The sequence below is a fragment of the Vicugna pacos genome, chromosome 7 (assembly GCF_048564905.1).
Source record: "Vicugna pacos chromosome 7, VicPac4, whole genome shotgun sequence".
Lineage (NCBI taxonomy): Eukaryota > Metazoa > Chordata > Mammalia > Artiodactyla > Camelidae > Vicugna > Vicugna pacos.
In genome coordinates, this window is record NC_132993.1 from 3,293,596 (window position 1) to 3,313,001 (window position 19,406).

General features: G+C 49.7%; 1 protein-coding gene and 2 long non-coding RNA genes across 3 annotated transcripts in view; 1 reads left to right on the top strand and 2 right to left on the bottom strand.

Annotated features, from left to right (window-relative positions):
* Window positions 1-19,406, bottom strand: part of DPP6 (dipeptidyl peptidase like 6) — an 837,334-nt gene that overhangs the window by 685,076 nt on the left and 132,852 nt on the right. The window lies entirely within an intron of this gene.
* On the bottom strand, window positions 3,554-8,048 carry LOC140697508 (uncharacterized). The gene is made up of 2 exons (XR_012074645.1): window positions 7,843-8,048; window positions 3,554-3,703 (listed from the first exon to the last, which is right to left on the bottom strand). It is a non-coding gene; the product is annotated as an uncharacterized lncRNA (long non-coding RNA).
* Window positions 14,943-16,732, top strand: LOC140697509 (uncharacterized). Its single transcript, XR_012074646.1, has 3 exons — window positions 14,943-15,262; window positions 15,637-15,757; window positions 16,456-16,732. It is a non-coding gene; the product is annotated as an uncharacterized lncRNA (long non-coding RNA).

Genomic DNA, 19,406 nt, shown 5'->3' on the forward strand with positions numbered 1-19,406 from the left:
ATTTGCTGTTTCTTCTGCTCCGCGTTCTTCACTTGGACTTGCACCGAATTCCCCAGTCCTGGCGTGTTTACTCTTCTCGCTGAGGACCTGGGGGCGGCGCCCCGGGTCACCCCGTGCCTCCTCTGTGTCTGGCATACAGTAGGCATTTGCTAAATCAAAAGGAGCATTGAATTAATTGAATTAAATTCCCTGAAATACGATTCAGATGTATTAATCCAAGTGTGCGCCCACAGTGGACGTGGCTGATGGGGCCAGGGCCTCAGGAAGGGTTAGCTCACCTCAGCAATACAGACCCTGAGAGGGATGCCTGGCGAGCCCTGCCGAGGGCTCCGGGCCGCGCTGCGGCTCCGAGCACGCCGCTCTCTCTGCTGAACGGGGGGCCATGGAGGCGCCCCAGGTGAACAGCCTGCGCTTCAGACCACAGACTCTCTGACCACCCGGGCCTTGCCTTCAAGTGTCAACAAACAGCCACTAAATGAGACCAGATGTAAAACAAAGAACAGGATGTTCAGGCTCTTTGCAACCAACCCTCAGGGCAGAGGCCTGGGTTAGTGAGCCCTGGAGACAGGAAGAAAGACGAGAGAGGAGGCAGGGAGGAGTACTTTCTTGCTTTCACACAGTGGAATAATCGTGTGCGTGCGTGCATGTGTGTGTGTGTGTGTGTGTGTGTGTGTGTGTGTGTTCTGGGCCTCTCTTCCTCTTACACATTTCCACACTCCCACGCACTTAGGGTTCTGAACCAGGAAATGTTTTGTCAACTCTGAAAGCTGGAGGGGGTCTCAGAAGCCATCTGATCCTTCTCTTTTATTTTGGGGTGTGGGGGGTCACCAAGGAGGAAACAGGCAGGTTAATTTACTTCCTCTGCTAGAAACTGAATCACTGAAAGCACTCAGCCCTACGCTCCTGCGTGCGCATGAGCAAACCGGGGAGCCGCCGCAGTGCGATGTGAACACTCCTGCTGTCAGCTTCCACCTTGAATTAACCGCTCTCACGAGGACGCCTATTATGAAAGGTGCGGTGACTCACCTGGGACACCCAGGTGAAGCTGTGGCTGACGGTCCAGCCAGGGCCTGGCCCTTGGCCCTGAAGAGAAAAGCCCGTGGCATTGCTGGAAGGCAGGCCGACTGTGGTGGGAAGATTCCCCAGGCAGATCAAGCTGAGGTGAGCCTCATCCTTTCCAGACTGTTGGACCAGCACAGGCAAGCCTGCCCTCCGAGGACTTTGTGCCTGGGACCCTCACCTGATGGGCCTCGGGCAGGGCTGCCTGGGTGGGAAGGGGCCCAGAGGATGAAGCTGTCACAGTTACCGAAATGAAGACACACCAGCTTCTGCCCGGCAAGCCCTGTCCTCCAGAACTAAATGCAGAGCAAGACCAGCCGTAAAGCTCACGAGTAACAAACGAACATGGCCCCGAGTTCAAGCCGCAATTTTTCACGGAGACAATAAATGCTTCACAGCCTGTGTGCTGACGTGATCCACCAGGACAGAGTCTCAGAGAACGCGGATGAGCACTGTCACTCCATCTGGACACTAAGAGGAGGGATCAGACCATCCTGCCGCTGTGCACGTGCGCACACACATCGACACACGTGTACAATGCAAACACGCACACACACAACCACAGCACAGCTGCCATCCCTGGGACTTGTCTGGGTGACCCGTCAGGGCCTGAGGCCCGCCTCGCCCTCCCCCTGGAGCCATCTTGGTGACAGTATGACAAGTGCTCTACTTCCTCTGGGACTTGCAGGTCTGCGGCCCAGTCCATGACTAGGGATGGACCGTCAGGATCTATTGCTCCTCGCAGCCGGTAACTTCCCTGTAATATAACAAGAAACTGAAAATGACAGGGACTGCGTGCGCGTTTCCTCCCAGTCATGCCCATGGGACTCACGCAGTTCACGGCAGATGACGTCTCCTTGGCCACATTTTATTGAATGTCTAAAAAGGATTGCTTGATGCAGGTCAGAGCAATGGCTTAATCTTTCTCAGCTCTCCGTGAGCTATAAATATCTCCGGCCACACGACAGAATCCCACTGCAGAACGTCGGTCTGCATGTGACTAATATTGCTATTTATCTGATTGAAGGGGAAAAGCCAAGGAGATTCAGCCCCACAGAAAGGACTGAAGGAATGAAACGCATATAACTGTAAAGCAGAAAAGCCTACCCATCTTACTGTCCACTGTTTTTCTTTACAGCTTTTTCAGTAAAATTGTCTTTGAAATTTGTGCAAGGCCTAATTTCTGAAGGCACCATGACATCTCTCCCCTTTTGCAATAAATTATAATCCTTTATTAAAAATATATAACATATTAAATAGATTTGTAGTTTTCTCCCTTTTTGCAAAAACTCAATTCCTAAATGCTTTCACTTGAGGCAGAGATCTGGGGCATTTATTTTATCTGAGCTTCATTAAATCTTGATGGATAACAAAAGTAGATCATTTTATACATGGAAATATTGCAACAGTACTGAGGATCAGAGATGTTAAACGTCCTGATCAAATTCATACAAGAGGCCAGTCGCCGTTTACAAAGTAGCAGCTGAGTGCCTTCATTATCCAGGGTGAGATCGCGGGGCACTGGTCCACGATCCTGACCACATCCAGCACATACTCAGGGATGCTCCAGAGTGAGCATCTGCATTGCAGGCTGAGGTCAGTCCCTACTGCCCCTCAGCTCTGGGGAGTCATTGCAACAACCAGAAGATATTAAGGGTCACGCATTTCCATATCATGCTGCCCACCTTACAGGCAGACCTCAGAGGCGTTGCGGGTTTGGTCCAGGACCACAGCGACAAAGTGAACACCACAAACAGGCCTGCCATTTCTGATCTCTACATCTTTTAGAGAAAGTCTTCCTCTGCACGTTTCTGTCTCATTCAGGCTTCCTGCTTGAAATCACAGACTCAGGATCAAACCCAGACTTCGGAGGTGTCACGAGCAAGCTTACAGACGACGGCTTCTGACCATAATGGAGAAATAAGGGCTGGACCCACTGTCCATCCTACAGCTATAAAATTGGAGAAGCACAAGAAATCATGTGTTTTTAGACTTCAGACAATAGGCAGTAGAAGAGACCAGCCCTGAAAGACGGGGAACAAACAGATGAACTTAAAACGCCCCAGATCTCTGCCTGGGAAAAGCTCCCAGGCCTCCACATAAGAAGGAAGGCTGACGTAAAACCTGGCCGTTTCATGAGCTGAGGACACAGAGTCTGGAGCTCCAGGAGGTGCGTGGAACTGAGACTTTGGGAGCAGAAGGCTACAGAGGGAGGAGTGAGATGAGACCCTGGAGGCCTGCAGCTGTGTCCCCCGGAGCTGGTAGCTCAATGTTTATCTGCTTCCAGGTGTGAGCAGGAACTGAACACATATCACATATCAAGATATAGGGAGCGCAGGTAAAGGAGTGCTAAGAGGAGACTTATGGCATCTCCCATAATCTGGGAATTTCCATAACCTGATAAAAAGCAACTATGAAAAGTCCACAGGTAACCTTACACTTAATAGTTAAAGACTGAACACTGTTCCCCCTACGATCAAGAACCAAGCAAGGATTTCATGTCTCACATTTTTATTCACCATTTCACTGGCAATGCTAGCCACTGTAATAAGGCAGGAAAAAGAAACAAAAGCCATACAAACTGGAAAGTCGGAGTCAAAGAGGCTTTATCTGTAGATGACATGGCCATCTATGCAGAAAAATCCTAAAAAAACAAAACAAAACAAAAAAATATGGAAAAGCTACTAAAATTAGTGAGTCACTTTAGCAAAGTTGTTTGATAAAAGGTCAATGTACAAAAATAAATTATATTTCTATATAATAATGGTGAACAATTGGAATTGAAATTTAATTTTAAAAATTAAAACAAATTCAATATTGTTAAAAATATAAATAAAGGAATAAACTTTAAAAATGTGTAATGCTTTTAAACTGAAAGCTATAAAACACGGTAGAGAGGAATTTAAAAGGCCAAAATTAGGGGAGAGATGTACGTGCATGTGCATTAATAGACTCGCCATTACTATCATGACGATTCTCCCAAAACTGACCAGCAGAGTCAGTGAAATCTCAATCAATATCCAGATGGATTTTCTATACAAATTGAAAAGCTCATTCTAAAATGCACATTGAAATGCAAAGAACCTAGAATAGCCGAAACAATTCTAGGAAAGAACTGGAGGAGAATCCTCCGAGGGCTTCAACTACCTGATTTCAAGACTTTTTACAAAAGCTACAGTAATTAAGATTGCAATAATGGTGTGAAGGTTGTCAAATAGATCAACAGAACAGAATAGAGTCTAAATATAGACCTGCATACGTAGAGCCTATTGCTTTTCAACAAACGTGCAAGTAAAGGCAACTTGATGGGGAAACGATCATCACTTCAATATATTGTGTTAAAACAACTGGATATCCATACACCAAAAAAAAAAAAAATCCTAGAACTTCACACCATTTATAAAATTCAACATGAACTGGATTACAGGATGGAAGACATTTAAGAAAACTAAAAATTTCCAGAAACAGATATATAAGAAATAAACTTACTGATCTTGAAGGAGACAAAAGTTTCCTACATAGGGCATGTCAAGCAAATTCAGTTCTAAAAAGTTGACAAATTAGACATCACCAAAATTAAAAGACTTTGCTCTTCAAAAGACAGCACTAAGGCTGTTAAGGAAATTAAACCAGGCCACGTGCTGGAAGAAACATTCTGCGAAATGTTTATTTAAAATACATATTTAAAAATCTTACAATTCAATAACATGAAAGCAAACAGCCTAATAACAAATTAGCAAAGGATCTGCACAGTCCCTTTGCCAAGGAAGTTACAGATGGCAGACAAATTCACAAAATCACTCATCACCACGTGCCAGATTCTCATAAAGTCAAACATGCACTTGTGGAACGACCAGCAGTTCTATTACTAGGCCTTTTCCCCAAAGAAGTGAAAACTTATGTTCACAAATTTACCTGTACGCAAGTATCTACAGCTGTATTCAAAGTAGCCCCGAGCAGGAAATATAAACAGAGCTCTGCCCACACAGCAGAGTTCCACATAAGGAAAAAAAGGAAGGAACTACTGACACATTCAACAGCACTGCTGGATCTCAGAATCTTTTTCCTGAGAGAAAGCGCCCAGACACGAAAGGACATATAACCATGGCTCCGTTCCCATGAAATTCTAGAAAAGACCCACCAGTTGTGACAGAGAGCAGACTGGTGATTTCAAGGTCCAGGGTAGGGAAAGGAACGCCATGGCTGTGAAGGAGCAAAAGGGAGCTGCTTTGGCTTTTTTGGCTGGTTGGCTTGGAGGGAGGTAACTAGGTTTATTTATGTGTATTTATTTATTTATTTATTTGACGGAGGCACTGGGGATTGAACCTAGGACCTCGTGCATGCTGAGCACATGCTCTACCCCTGAGCTATGCCCTCCACCGCTGGGAGCTGCTTTTTGTGACTGTGATGATGCTTACCTGATTTGATACATTTTTCAAAAGCCACCAAATCATATTCTAAAACTGGGAAAGTTCAACAAATGCAGATTTTGCCTCAATAAAGACGGCCCAAAAAAAGTGAATGAAAGAAAACAAAAAAGGAGTGGAGTGTGAGCTGACTGCACAGCAAAGGGAGAGCGCTTGAGTGGGAACCTCTCTTCACTGCAGTGCCCTGGCGAGGGCGTCCTTCTGTCAGAGCTGGGGAGCACCACGGAATTTAACGAGTTCATCTCTGGAACGTTATGCATCAGTTGGATGCAAAATTCAAGAAGTGACACTAGTGGAGCTCAAAAGCAAAGAAATGAAGGAAAAATAAGGACCAGGAGCAGAGCTCTGGCACAGTGCCTAACTCACTGAGCTTCATCCCCATCATCCTGACCTGGTGGGCCTGGTGGAAAGGAGCTGCTCTTCCCCCAAATCAAGGGGAACAGGAAAAATTGTCAAAACCCGCTTCGTCAGAGCTCTGGAAATTAACCAACAATTAAACTAAACAACTCCTGTTCATTCAAGGAAAATGGTTGAATCTGTAAGGACAGAGGGTGTTGTGTCATCGTAACTTGTCCTGTGACCATACGCCCTCCGGGCGGGCAGGGTCTACATAGGTACCAGATCGCCCAGCTACCCTACTCCTAGCTACATACTCCAGAGAAAGGAAGACACATACCCATGCGAAGCCTGCACACAGACAGTTATTTGTAAGAGCCACGAAGTGGAGAGAACCCCAAAGTCCACGACCAGTGCATGGATACTCAGATGTGGCATGTCCACCCACTGGGGTGCTATTCACTCATGAAAAAGCACGTGGCTCTGATCCAAAATGCAGCCCGGATGAACCCAGGGAGCGTGACACCCGATGAGAGGAGCTGGTCACAAAAGACCATGCACTGTATGATTCCATTTACAGGAAATGTCCAGAATAAGCAAATTGTTGGAAACCGAAAGACTCATGGTGGCCAGGGGCTGGGCACGGCGGGGGGTGATGAATGACTTCTAACCAGCAGGTACCAGGTTTCTTCCTCCAGACGAGAAAATGTTCTAAACTTAGATCATGGTGTGGGTTGCGTAACTCAGAATATACTAAAAACCAGTTTAATAGGACACTTTAAAGGTGTCAATTTTATGGTTTGTGAATTACAGATCAATAAAAACCTCATCATTAAAATAAGTATCCTCGTAAGTTCGATGGAATATATTCTTATAATAACCTATTTAAGGAAAAGGACACACAGCAAAAAACAACAGAAAGAACGCTTTGGGGGAAAAGGAGACTGGGACGGGGGGGCGAAGGGGGCCTTGCCCACACCTTGATTCTTGATCAGAATGAAGTCAGAGTTCTGCACTAGGTGTTTAAAATGAAAAACATAACATGAAGACTTGCTTTCATGTGAGCTCCCCCGGGCAGGTTTAGGTTCAGGCCGTGAACACACGTTTGGAGGCGCCGGGGCGCCCGGAGCTGTGGGACCCGGGGCAGACTGTACCACCAGGCCAGTCCCCCTGGCTGGGACCCCACAAGATTCCTGGAGATCATCGATCATCGATCATCAATCATCAGAGCCCGAACAAAACTCACTGCTGTTCTCTCTGAGGACCAGGCACTTGGCTTCAAGGGGCCAATCTCCCCTCAATGACAGGGGCCCCCGACCGTGGGTGGACTCACTAACATGGCCATTTATCCTCCATCCTCTATTTCTGTAACTCAGTTAACTATTCCTCCTCTGATTCCCCTTCCCGAGCTTCAGCAACCCTGGAGTTGTGTCCATGGGTAGTTTGTTAGAGAATTAAAACTCTCTCCACACACTGACAACCCCAAAAAGTACCACGGAGGCGCCCCCGGCTTTGCGGTGGGAAATCCATCCAGGAGGGAGGTGGGGGCCAGGGTGCATGTGGCTGATGCTCCGCGGAAGGACAGCGCTGCATTCAACCCGCCCAGAAACGTTCCCGCTGTGGAGGTGTGCAGGGGGCACCCACCTCACCCCCGGTTGCCCCGCCCCTGCCCTCCTCCCTCTGTCCTCCCCCCCCCCCACGCACTGGCCCACTGCTGCAAGGAACTCCAGGAGGCCCCCAGGAGCTCGCGATGACCACTGCGCTGTGGCTGTGGGCCGGTCCAGCCGAGATCACACGCTCCTCGTCAGCGCTCAGGCCCCTTGTGGGTTCCTAGTAACGTCCCGATTCAAAATGCCAGGAAACCTCCCTAAGGGACACTGAGGGCTAAAGCACATCACGTGCTGTGTTTCTCGGGGAAGGAGAAGTGCGTGGGGTCTGGAACGCTCAACCCTAAGCCAGGAGCATCCTCAGCCAGCGCGGGACGCGCCGGGACACGCGGGTGGCTGACTCCGCCCCTCACCTGGGAGGACGGGACCTCCCTCAAGTCCGCTCCTGACCCAGGCGTCGCCTGCTTTGAGATGAAGGAGGTTTGCCTCGTGCTGTCTGGTGCCTCTGCTACGAGCAGCTGGACTTCACGGAAGCCCCACATCCCTAAGACGTCCATTCCGAACCATCCGCTTCACGACTGTCCTTCCCCGGAACAGGAGGGCGCTAAGATGCGGAGGCCAGAGGGGGAGACGAATGAGGGGCCACGGGCGGGGCGACGGGGCCGAGGCGAGAGGGGAGGATGGAGGCCGCGGGGGCCGGGGAGGGCGGCTGGAGGCGTTTTCTCTACAGAATCTCGCAGGAAAACTGACCGCATCATAATCACCAGACCCCTTCACACACATACGGGAACCGACTGTGCATAAACCTGAATGCAGTTTATGCCAGAGACCTGCATACGTGTGTATTTTCCATCTCATCACCTCACAACACAGATTTTTTCCAAAACCCGAGCAGCTTTCCGCCAGCCCCAGAGAGGAGGCTTTCGTGATGCTCCTTTGATTCTGCTTTCGTTCCTGTCACCTCGCCCGGCACCACGCCGGGAGGCTCCTTTCACAAAGCCTCTCGCACGTCCACCTCGTCTTTACAGGCCCATCCGAGCCCCAGGGGATGGACATTCATACATCTCCCTGGTCTGATGTTGCTCCATGGGAAACTGAACGCTCGTCAAGTCTGCAGCACAGGAAAAATCAAATTAACACCAGCTCAATAGGAAAGCGGGCGACCCCTTTGTGCAAAAACAAGCGTGTACCCAGGTGAAACCGCAGCTGAAGGCTCTATAACAGTAACACAGAAGCGGGGCACTGGCTTGGTTTTGCACAGACCGATGAAAGTAAGCTATTTCCACCTTTGCCCACAGAGGACGTTCCCACAGGAACCAGGGCTTCCGTCTGAGCGGCTGTGTGGTGTGGACTGAACCGGGTCAGCAAAAGCTAAGGGGGAGAACCAGAGAAATAACCAAACGTTAGACAGCTGCGAGGTGTAGACACGGAGACACCATACCATTGCCAAGATTAAAAACTGGCAGCGAGTCCTAAAGTGCAAGCTGACGAAAGCGTCGCCGAGCGCATGCCCCAGATTATTTTAGAAAAGAAAACTATGAGATGCACTGGATCAGGCCCGTGGTTGCGGGCTAAGACAGCCCTGGCCGACACGCAGAGCCCTGTCGTACCAGGAAGCAAACGGAACAGGAGCTGTTAACACGCTGGGCACGATTAACCCAAATGCTAACTCCGTCCGAAAAAAATAAACACAGAGAAAAGAAGAATGAGGAGGCGTTTTCAGAGCAAAGGCAGCCCTCACACAGCCCGCCTGGCCAGGCACCTCACGGAAATGACGTCCTTGAAGGAGGAAGAAGCCACCAAATGTTGGAGCTGGAAGCCCACCTGGTCCCCATACGTGAGAACGGGGGCCCCCAAAGTCTGGAGGGAGCGGGTCCAGGCTCGGGTTCTGGGACCCGGCCTCCCAGGTCCCGGTGGAATCACCAGCGTCCAGGGCACGCAGTTCCCAGAGCCTCGCGTGCCGGGTGGGGAGCCGGGCTGCTCGGTGACCCTGGGCCGGGTTCTCTCCTGTGCCTCCTGCCATGTTTCAGAAATGCCAGTAATGGAGGAGCGCAGCGGACACTTTGCAGAACAACTTCATCACATTTCAGCACCTCCAGACCACATGGATCTTCTGTTGGGAAATCTGACAATTAGCTCAGGTTCACAAGTAGTAACCTCCCGTCAGCGGCTGCGCTGCGTGGGCTCAGCGAGGGCTGTGCCCCTTCTGCGCTTTCAGAGAGCACTGATGAAGGAGCAAGGGGGCCTGTGTCCCAGGAAGTGGCCTTCTGGAGCATCCTCCAGCTCAGACCCTGAGCCCCACGCGTGAACCAGGCTGCTCCCCGCCCTCCACGCCAGTGCTTCCTCGCTCGTCTACAAACTCACTGTGTTCTTTCTTTTTACCCAGCCCTTCTCACTTCTTTCTTAGCCTCACACCCCTTTTCCTCTCACTCTCCATTTTTCAGTATGGTGTATTCCTTAAAATAATGACAGCCCCTGGGAACCTTCAAGAAATAGTGCAAACCCTTCAGAGAACATGAATGAAAGAAAAGTGTCATTCACTGTGGGTAGGAGGGCCTAAAGTCTCCAAAAGTGAAAGCATGTTGGAATGGGGTCTTGAAGGATGAGTAGGAGTCTGTGAAATACAGGAATGAAGGAAGAGCATCCCAAGAAGAAAGCACCTGCACAAAGGCATGGGGATGAGAAACGTCATGTTAAACTCAAGACACGGCGGGTAGTCTCAAGTTGCTTAAATGCAGAGTATTTGTGGGTTGAGAAGGTGGTGTGTGAAGATGATTCTTAGGTTTCTAGATTGTTCATTCACCAAGATAGGAAATTACAGGAAGGAGAGAAGGTGTCAAAGGGCAGATGATGAGTTTCCCTTGTGACGTGTGGAGCACGAGGGATCCGTGGGGCTCCATTTAGAAATGTTTGTTAGGAAGTTCCCAAGTGAAAACCGAGCTCACAGAAGGGGCCGGGGCTGAATGCACGGCATGACCATGGCACCTGTGACCTAAGGAGCAGATTGAGTCCCGGGGACTGTATGGCATTATACAGTTAATAGGACTGAGGACAGGAAGGCCAGGAGCACCAGTGTTTAAAGTTCAGGAACACAGAGGGGCACAAAAAAGAGAACTGTAACCATTCTCAGAAAAGGCCAGAGGGCATGTCATCAAGGGAACAAAGGGACAACCACACTTCAGAGACGCACAAGGTCACTGGTATCCAATTCTGTAGGAAAAAACCAGATAGGATAAGGATTTAAAGTAAACCATTGGATTAAAAAAAAACAACAACACTTGCACAGGGCTCTCCACTGCATCCACCACCATCATGCGGAAAACATGTTTGTTCTCAGGGCACCCACTGCCCCTTCCGAAACAGTCATCCACCCGGGCTCTTAACTGAAGGCCCAGCTGAGCTGCCTTTGGAGTCCAGCTGCCAGGACAGAAGGCTTTCCCGGAGACAGAGCACGGCATCTACTTTTCTCTCCCTAGCTGCGCGCATCTCTTCCGTATAATTGGCGCTGCTGCGGAACGCTGACCAGCCCGAGGTAGGCGGCAGGGCGGCCGCCGGGTGCTCTGGGCAGGTGGGGGATGGACTCAGACAACCGTGAGCATCACCCCCTCCGGAAGGAACAGTCCCCTTCATCCTGGAGCCACGCTGGTTGTGCGGCAGCCAGTGGGGCTCTCGGTAAACCAGCCCTGGTGCCCTGGAGGGCAAATGGCGAGGAGAAGGGGAGTTCGCCATCTACGGACTCTCCTGAGAAGCTAAGCCAATGAGATGAGGTTTAAACTCAGCTTTCGGATTCCTGATGCAGATTATGCAGATTCAGCCCAGTTCGCTGACTGGATGCCCAAACTCGGAGGACAGAGGGGCCTGGATAAATACCAGAGATCATCGTTCTCAGCAGCCGTGGGGCGCCTGCTTCTCTCACTTTCCTGGAGAAGCTTTTTATTCTGTGCTGCCTTAAAAATAGCTCGGAACAATTTTCAAAGACTGATCGTCATTAAAGGAATGTTCAAAATAATCACATCTGTGGAAACTCAAAGCGCAGCAGGATTTTCCAGCGACCTCATTAACATGCTGGGGGTGGGGGGGAGGCGAAGGAAGGCTCCCGACACACCGACCTGGCGGGAAGCTTTGGAACAGATCGCTCCTGGAAAGTAAGTACTCATCAAAGGCTGGCCTTTTCCCCGAAGGGTCCTCAGGCAAGGATGCGCCCTCAGATCACCCAGTGACACACTGGAGGTAGGTAATCGGCCTGGGGACCCCCACCTGGCAGCCTGGCACCAGGAGAGAGGGCACGTCCCTTCCCTAGAGATGAAACTCGAAGTGCTGAGCAGGCTGGGCTGTGTGGCATTCGCTTCAAGTACCAGCAAATGATCAGCAAGATCAGTGAAGAAAACTCTCATTTTTTCCCTGTGACCAAATGAAATTCGGTATTTGCTCACACGCGTCCGTTTCCACTTCCCCTTACGTCAGCTACCACGGATCGTTCACAATAACATAAAGAGCACATGCCACAGCTTCTCCCCACAAGGACTCTTCCTGACCCAGATGGCATGTGGCTATAAAGCAAGCGGCCATTGGTTCTGACAAACTAAAATTATTCATGTGACAGGACTATGTCTGCCCGGGAAGCCAGCCTGGCTTTGCACAAACCACTAGGTCTGCATCACAAAACTCATTCGCCAGACGTGGCTCCAGATGGCTTTGCCTGTGTTCAAAACCTAACAACTGTCCTCCAGGGGTCCGCTGCTGCCCCCAGCCCCCAGCTGCTGAAGAGATTCAAGAGAGTTTGTCAAAGAACCCCAGAGAAGATGTGCCAGTGTGCACACACAGTGACCGCACGGCGCCGCTCGTCCAGGGAGCAGTGCGCATGCGGACCGCCATTTACGGTAAACTTGACAGACGCAAGTCCGTGTCATCACTATGTCGTCTCACCTCTGTGACGTTACAGAGGAGCGTATATGGACTCAAAAACAGAGAAAACCGGAAAAAGCACAAATGCGGACGCGTCTTCCCGGATTCCACCTGAACACATTTTGTGCTTCAAAATGTTATTCTGTCGGGGGGGGGCTGGGGGGAGGTGGATAGAGTTCAGTGGTGCTCAGCGTGTGCTCAGCAAGCTTGAGGTCCTGGGTTCAATCCCCACTACCTCCATTAAAAAATTAAACTAAAAAAAGAACCTATGCAATTTTATTCTATCAGAAAAGGCAGGGGAAAATAACGCATTTTCATACACTGATGTCGGAACTATAAGCTGGTGCTGCCACTTGGGAATCTGATCGTCATTTTCAACTCAAATTTAAATATATGTAACTTACACCCCAGCTGCTGTGTTTCTCAGTACGTCCGCGGGAGGGGCGCCAACGCGTCTGCGCAGGAGTACAGTGGGCCGGGCACTGTGCGCTCACTGCTCCGCAAAAACGCGGAAAGCACTGCACGCCTGCAGCAGGGGAAGAGGTTTTTTTTAACCGAAGTATAGTTGCTGTAAATATAAGTTACAGGTGTGCAGTGTAGTGATTCACAATTTTTAAAGGTTATGCTCCACTTAGTCATAATAAAATATTGGTTGCATTCCCTGTGTTGTAGAGTACATCCTTGTGGTTTATTTCGTACATAATAGTTTGTAACGCTTAATAGGGGCACAGTTTTAGAGGCTGCGGTGTCCCCACAGCACAGCCTTCCCTACAGAGGCTTGTGTGAATGAGGTGCGTGTGAGTATGTTCAAATCTAAACAGATAAGGGAGGGAGGCTGTAGCTTAGCGGTAGAGCACATGCTTAGCATGCCCGAGGTCGTGGGTTCAACCCCCAGAACCTCCTCTAAAAATAAATAAATAAATAAACCTAATTACCTACGCCCCCTAAAAAAACCATTAAAAAAATGTCTAAGTAGATAAACGGATGTTGATGCATAAGGTGAGGGAAAAAAACCTCAATGTAATGTTATTTATGTAAAAAAAAATTATATTTATATATTCAAGTATCCCAATGTGCCTACATATATATGTGTGTGTATGTGTATGAATATTTATGGACATACAGATACACATTTTATACTTTGTATATAAAAACTTATTTAAATATATTGGTATTACTTAACATTAATGTGTATTCCAATGTTATATTAATATTACATAATCATTGTACATAAAGATGAGACGTTTCCGTATCAAAGTAATGACAGCAACTCCTCCGGGGAATTCTCGGGGCAAAGGCTGTGGGGATGACGAGAACGGACGTGAGATTTACGTGTGATTTGCTAACATGTTATCAGGACAATGCATGAGTATGTGTCTTGTACACTTAAACTCAAGTCACGGCACCTGTGAGGAGCTAGAAATAAGACTGTACCAAGAGTGGCCGTGTGTCGCACGTTTGACGCCCATCCCTGCAGGAGGCGCTGAGACACCGTGGCCAAATACAGTGAGTCTAAACATCAGGGAGCGATTATATTTTAAAACTTGAAATATGATTTGTCATTTTGAATTTAAATTTAAAGTATACAGAACTTACATCTGTCCACTGTGCACATATCCAGCCTCCTGCACACACAGACACACCCGGAGTCCAGCACAGAGGACTCAGGGACACAAGCCACCCCAAAGGGGGTCCAGTCTGTTCCCGTGTGATCTGGGCCCCCACAGCCTTCTCATCAGGCACTCCTGTGACTCATCAAACACCAGCGGAGCCAGCGGGTGACTGAGCCACACAGGAATGTGAGACCACAAACACCTTCCGGGAGAGGAGGTGGGGGAGGGAAGTAAAATAGAGGATGGCAAGGGGAAAGAAGACAGTAGAGGAACAAGCCCCTGCGCATAGTAATTACGCCCAGAAGTGTGACGTGTCACAGGAGTTGGCATAAATCTCACTGCAATCGGCTCTCCTGACACCAAAACAGAGCTGAAAATGAACTCCAGGTAATTCTTTCAGAGTGGGAAGTAATTAGGGAAAAAAGTGAACAATCTGGCTTTCCACCTCAAGTGCCTGCAGGTAAGTGTGTGTTTTCACCGTCTCAACGAACTGCACCCTTTCCCTCAGGAGGTGGCAGTGAAAACAAAAAGTTGAGTCCCCCTGAATCTGACTCCACATCCACACGTGCCGAGCACCAGGACAGCTGGGTCCCGGGTGGCCCTGGCCGCAGGGGACCGTGCAGCCGAGGTCAGACACGTGCTATTCATACTCCAGGGAAAAAAGCCACGGCTTATTGCGAATGCCCCTCTCTACCCTGAGTGACCAGCACTGCCCCCAAGCAGAGCGGAGTGGAGGCCAGGTTCTTGGCTTGCCTTTGAAATATGCCATCACTAATTTCTGCCACCAAATGCCTTTCACTGGAGAATCCCTGAATTCATCGCAGGAGGCGGACCCCTGCGACCCTCAGTGTCTTCTCCGCCAGGCAGGGAAGCAGGACCCCAGGCCGAGGGAGGGGCAGGTGCGGACGGAGCAGCTTGGCGCCCGAGAGCTTGGAAGGCGGTTTGGGGTTTTATTTTTGCAGTTTGTCTGTGTTTCCAGGTGCTGGGCGGAGGCCCTGAAGGAACAGAGGGCCTCTCCCTCCACACGGCAGGATGGGAGCCAGATGTGCAGGCAGAACTGGCCACGGGCTTTTGCGGGGGCAGAGCCCCGAGAGCTGATTTCAGCTGTTATCTGCGCCTGCTCCTCCCCCTGCCCACTCCCACCCCAGAGATGGGGCCGAGGCCGGGGAGGGGAGGAGCCCTGTGCACCCGGGAGAGAGAAAGCGGACCAGGCCGAGGATGCAAGTCCCCTCCGACAATCCTGTGGTTTAAAATAGTCAGACTCAAAAGAAAGACCCAGCACGATGCGAAACCTGGGCTCCCGGCCCGACTGCAGGTGTGTCTGTGGCAAGTCAGGCCGCCCCTTCCTTCTCTGCTCACCCACCTCGCCTGCACTTCCCAGCCTGCCCTGCAGCTGGGCCTGGTCACCTCACTGACGTCGGCCCAGCAGCATGGGGTGCCCGTGGGGACCGTCAGTGCCTCCACGTGGGGCCCTCCCTGCCCCCCACCTCGGACGAAACAGTGGGGAGGGCTGAGCCCACTCAGCGCCCTGCTCCCGCCCCACTAGCTTATTACACGGCACAAAACAGACGCTGCCTGTGCTCAAGCCTTTATTTATTCTGGGTTTTTTTGGGTTTTTTGTTTTCTGCTTTTGTTTTGCTTTGTGTGTGTGTGTTTTGTTTGTTTTGTTTTGTTGTTTTGCTACTGCAGTTTGCCTGCCTTAACCACAGAGCGTCCTAGAGCCAGTCCTCAGTCATTCACCCAGGAGCACATGACCTTGGTGAGGAAGGAAATTAACCCCCTTCGCCAGATGAAACAGGCACAGAAGAAGGTGGGTCAGAATTTTTTATTGCCAAACACCAGAAAACACAGGGAGTCGGAGGAGACCCACCGGATTAGAGCTGACGAGGGACCTTCACAGCAGGGGAGGGACCAGGGCATCGCCCTGACTCAGGCCTCCCTCTTCCCCTGCAAACCGGGGTCTGCCTCCTGTGAAGGAGGAAGTCCGCCCAGCTCTCCATCTCCCAGATATGTGGTCGGGAGGGAAGGAGACTGACATGGCTGTTTTCACAAGGCTTCCCCTCCACCCTCCCTGAAGCCCTTCTCTTGAGCAGTCCAGGTCCCCCCGCCCCTGACCTGTATTCTGTACTGACCCCCGCAGCGGGGGTCTGAGCAGCAGGGAGACGAGGGAGCCCCCGCCCAGGCCGCCTGGCTCCCGGACAAGGAGGCCGCGCCTTCACTCCCTGGGCTCCTGGCCCAGGTCCCGCTGGGTCGACCCTGGCTTGGGAGCAACGCTCTCGGTCGGCATCCGTCTCACGCTGCACGTCTGCCACTGTGACCTGAGTTCCCGGGAGGACGGGGCACCTGCTGGCCTCACGGCCACCCTGAGGACCACAAGCGCCAGGAATCCAGGCAGGATGCAGTGAAGGATGGAATCTGTCATCCACACAATCACGACTCTGTCCTTCTTTTTTAAACATTTTTTAATTTTTATTTTTGCGACTTCTTCCTTCTTTACGTTGTCCTCAGATTTAATGGCTGTATCCGAGAGAGCCTACAGGTTTAGAAGGCAGAGACAAGATTAACATCTACAATCAACTGACTTTCAGGTAAAGGAGATCACTCTCTGTGGTGTGAACGCGCCTCATCCAGTTAGCCGAAGGCCTCAAGGGCAAAAACGCGTGTTTCCAGCGGAAGAAGAAATTCCGTCTCAAGACTGTAACACTGAAGTCACTCCTGAGGGCCCAGCCTACCAGCTTGACCTACAGATTTCAGACCTCCTGGTCCCACAGCGGTGTGAGCCAGCTCCTTGAAATAAATCTTTCTTCTCAAGAAAGAATTTCCTTTCTTGAAAATCGAATTGTAAAACTAACAAAAGTTAAATTTCTTTTCTGGATGTGTACACACAGGCATCCTGTTGGTCATGTTGATAGAACAACATAACAAAACCCCTCAAATCCCAGAGTCTAGTCCAGGAGATCAGGCAGCCACTCCTTTCCCAGCTCCGTCATTTCACAGAGGAGGAAACCGGGACACTGGAAAGGCAAAGACTTGCCCGAAAGATGCAGTGAGTGAGCGGAGGTGGAGGGTGAGGTCGCTCGTGACTCGCCTCCCAGACATCATCTGTCTCCTGAACCACAGTGTCCCCTGAAAGCTTCAGTGAAAACACACAGTATTTTGAGGGTAAGTATAGAAGACATAGGCATTTTTTTACTTAGAAGAAAAATGGGGGACGATCTGGATCATGGCTCTGGTTCTGTCTCTAACCAGCTGTGTGACCTTCGGAGATTATCCCCAATTCCTCATCTCCAGTCTCCTTATCTGTAAAGTGACAGTGATAACACAAACCCGGATTTAATTTTTGTGGGTTTGAGGAGAAAATGAAATACAGACTTGAGGGCACTCTGGACATTTAAAGGAAGACAAAAGATGTTTGGAGAAGTGGGTGAGACTACCAAATAAAAAAGAAAAGATAACGGTCATATTCATATTTATTCTCAGTGCTCTTTCAAGGAATACTTTCTGGACGATTTCATTTCCCTGCTGCAGGCTGGAGATAAACACAGGCTTCTGTCTTTCCCTCACCTCGCCACCGCATGAGATTATAGAAGAGGACGTGAAATTTCTTCTAGAGAAAGATTTACAAAAATAATTTTCTCCGGTATTAAGATACACTGGACAGACAGTGCAAAGATTTAGAGCTTTCTATGGTAAGCCCTTTTAAATTGTATCCAACAGACTTCTGCACTTGACAAGACCTTGAAAGATGGTGGGGTCTACTAATTTTAAGCATTTGCCATAAATTGTTATAACTGAGTGCCTGTTTTCCTCTCAAGTTCTCCTGGTGAAGAGTGTCATTTATCATGCCCTGGGGATTTAGCTGAGACTCATAAACTATTAATAAAATAAGTACGGAGTATAGCAAAGAAATAAATATGCCTTTCAAGACGTGCTTTCTTCCCCAGGAAGAATCAAGATGCACCCATCCTCAGATGGACACAAACCCTGGTTCCCCACATCTCAGCCCTTCGGAGGGTGGCACCTCTGTAATAAACTCAGAGCACGGCATAGTCCGTACCTGGCAAAACCAAACTGCCCTTCTAGATGGAATCCTCTTAAGGAAAAACAATGAATTAAACAACTTATTTGAATTCCATAGACTTTAGAGGATTAGAATCTGGATTTGAATCTCAACCAGATTCACCCAATGATACACCAACGGCCCACATTACATGGAAACCGTTGCTTAATCTTTCTGGGCCCCAGTGTAATCCCCAGAAAGGTGCGGATGATAAGGTCTCTTTCACAACGTGGTTGCCAGTTACTCATGAATGGTAGCTACAATGAAATAGTGCCAATGGTAGAAAAGTTCATTTCCCGTGAATGGGGCACGTAACATACTGTGTGAATCATCAGAGCATCCGTCTCAATACAAAGAACAGGCAGTGACAGGGCTTGCATTTCGGATGCACGACGCCACCACAGTCCATCCACAGACCCCCCAACAAGCACAGGACGGCTCACCTGGGCATGAGAGGAATTTGGGAAGGTTTTTTTGATCGCATTGTTTTCCAGGGGAAAACACACAAGTGCACATTTCTTATGTTTGGTGCTCGAAGAGGGAGGAGAATGTCTCCCCCAGATAAAGTAAAGTAAGTCTCATCCACCTGACTGTCAGTGCCTCAGTGGCAATTATCTGTACATTCTTTTAACAACATCACATCTTGAGTGATGGTCGACAAGTGAAGGGATCTGGACGGAGCAAAGCAATTGCCTGCAGCCTGGGTCAGCCAGTCGAGATGCAGGGGCGGGGGGGGCGGCCCATCAGGGAACCTTGAGACGAGCCACGTTGCGTAGGTGAGAGAAGCAGTTCTCCTGAGACCCACGGCCCCACCTCGCCGTGTCCCGCATCTCTGCCTCGCCCACCGCATTCCTCTCAAAGCTCTTCTAGTTCATTAGCATCGTGTCTTCAAATAGGAGTATTTTCAGATCCCTCTTGATTACGAAGAAAAAACAACTCCCATTCTCCACCTTGCTTTATATATTGTTATATATGTATATACTTATATATGTAATATATAAATATACTTTATATATTTACAGTGTGTTGGAGCTGAAATCAGTAGCTGTCTTTATAGGTGAAGTCATCTACATTCAGGATCTCAGCCTTTTCTGGCCTCCTGTTCACTCCGTAACCCAAGGTCCTCTGTCTGTCCATCCTCACTGGTCCTCAGAACGGCTCCAGACAGACAACGGGCGTCTTCTTTGCTCTCTCCTCGACCTTTGGCATTTTTGATCTTTCCCTCCTCCTTGAATTTTCCTATCTTCCCGTTTCCTTCCCTGCTGCCTCCTGCCAGGGGTTTGAGTGGAGCCCGTTCATCCGCTCACCTCCCGAAGGCTGGCTGTGTCCTGGGTCCCCTCACAAAGTCCTCCCCACTGTCCAGGCGAAGTCACCAGTGTGCCCGCAGCCTCGTCATCAC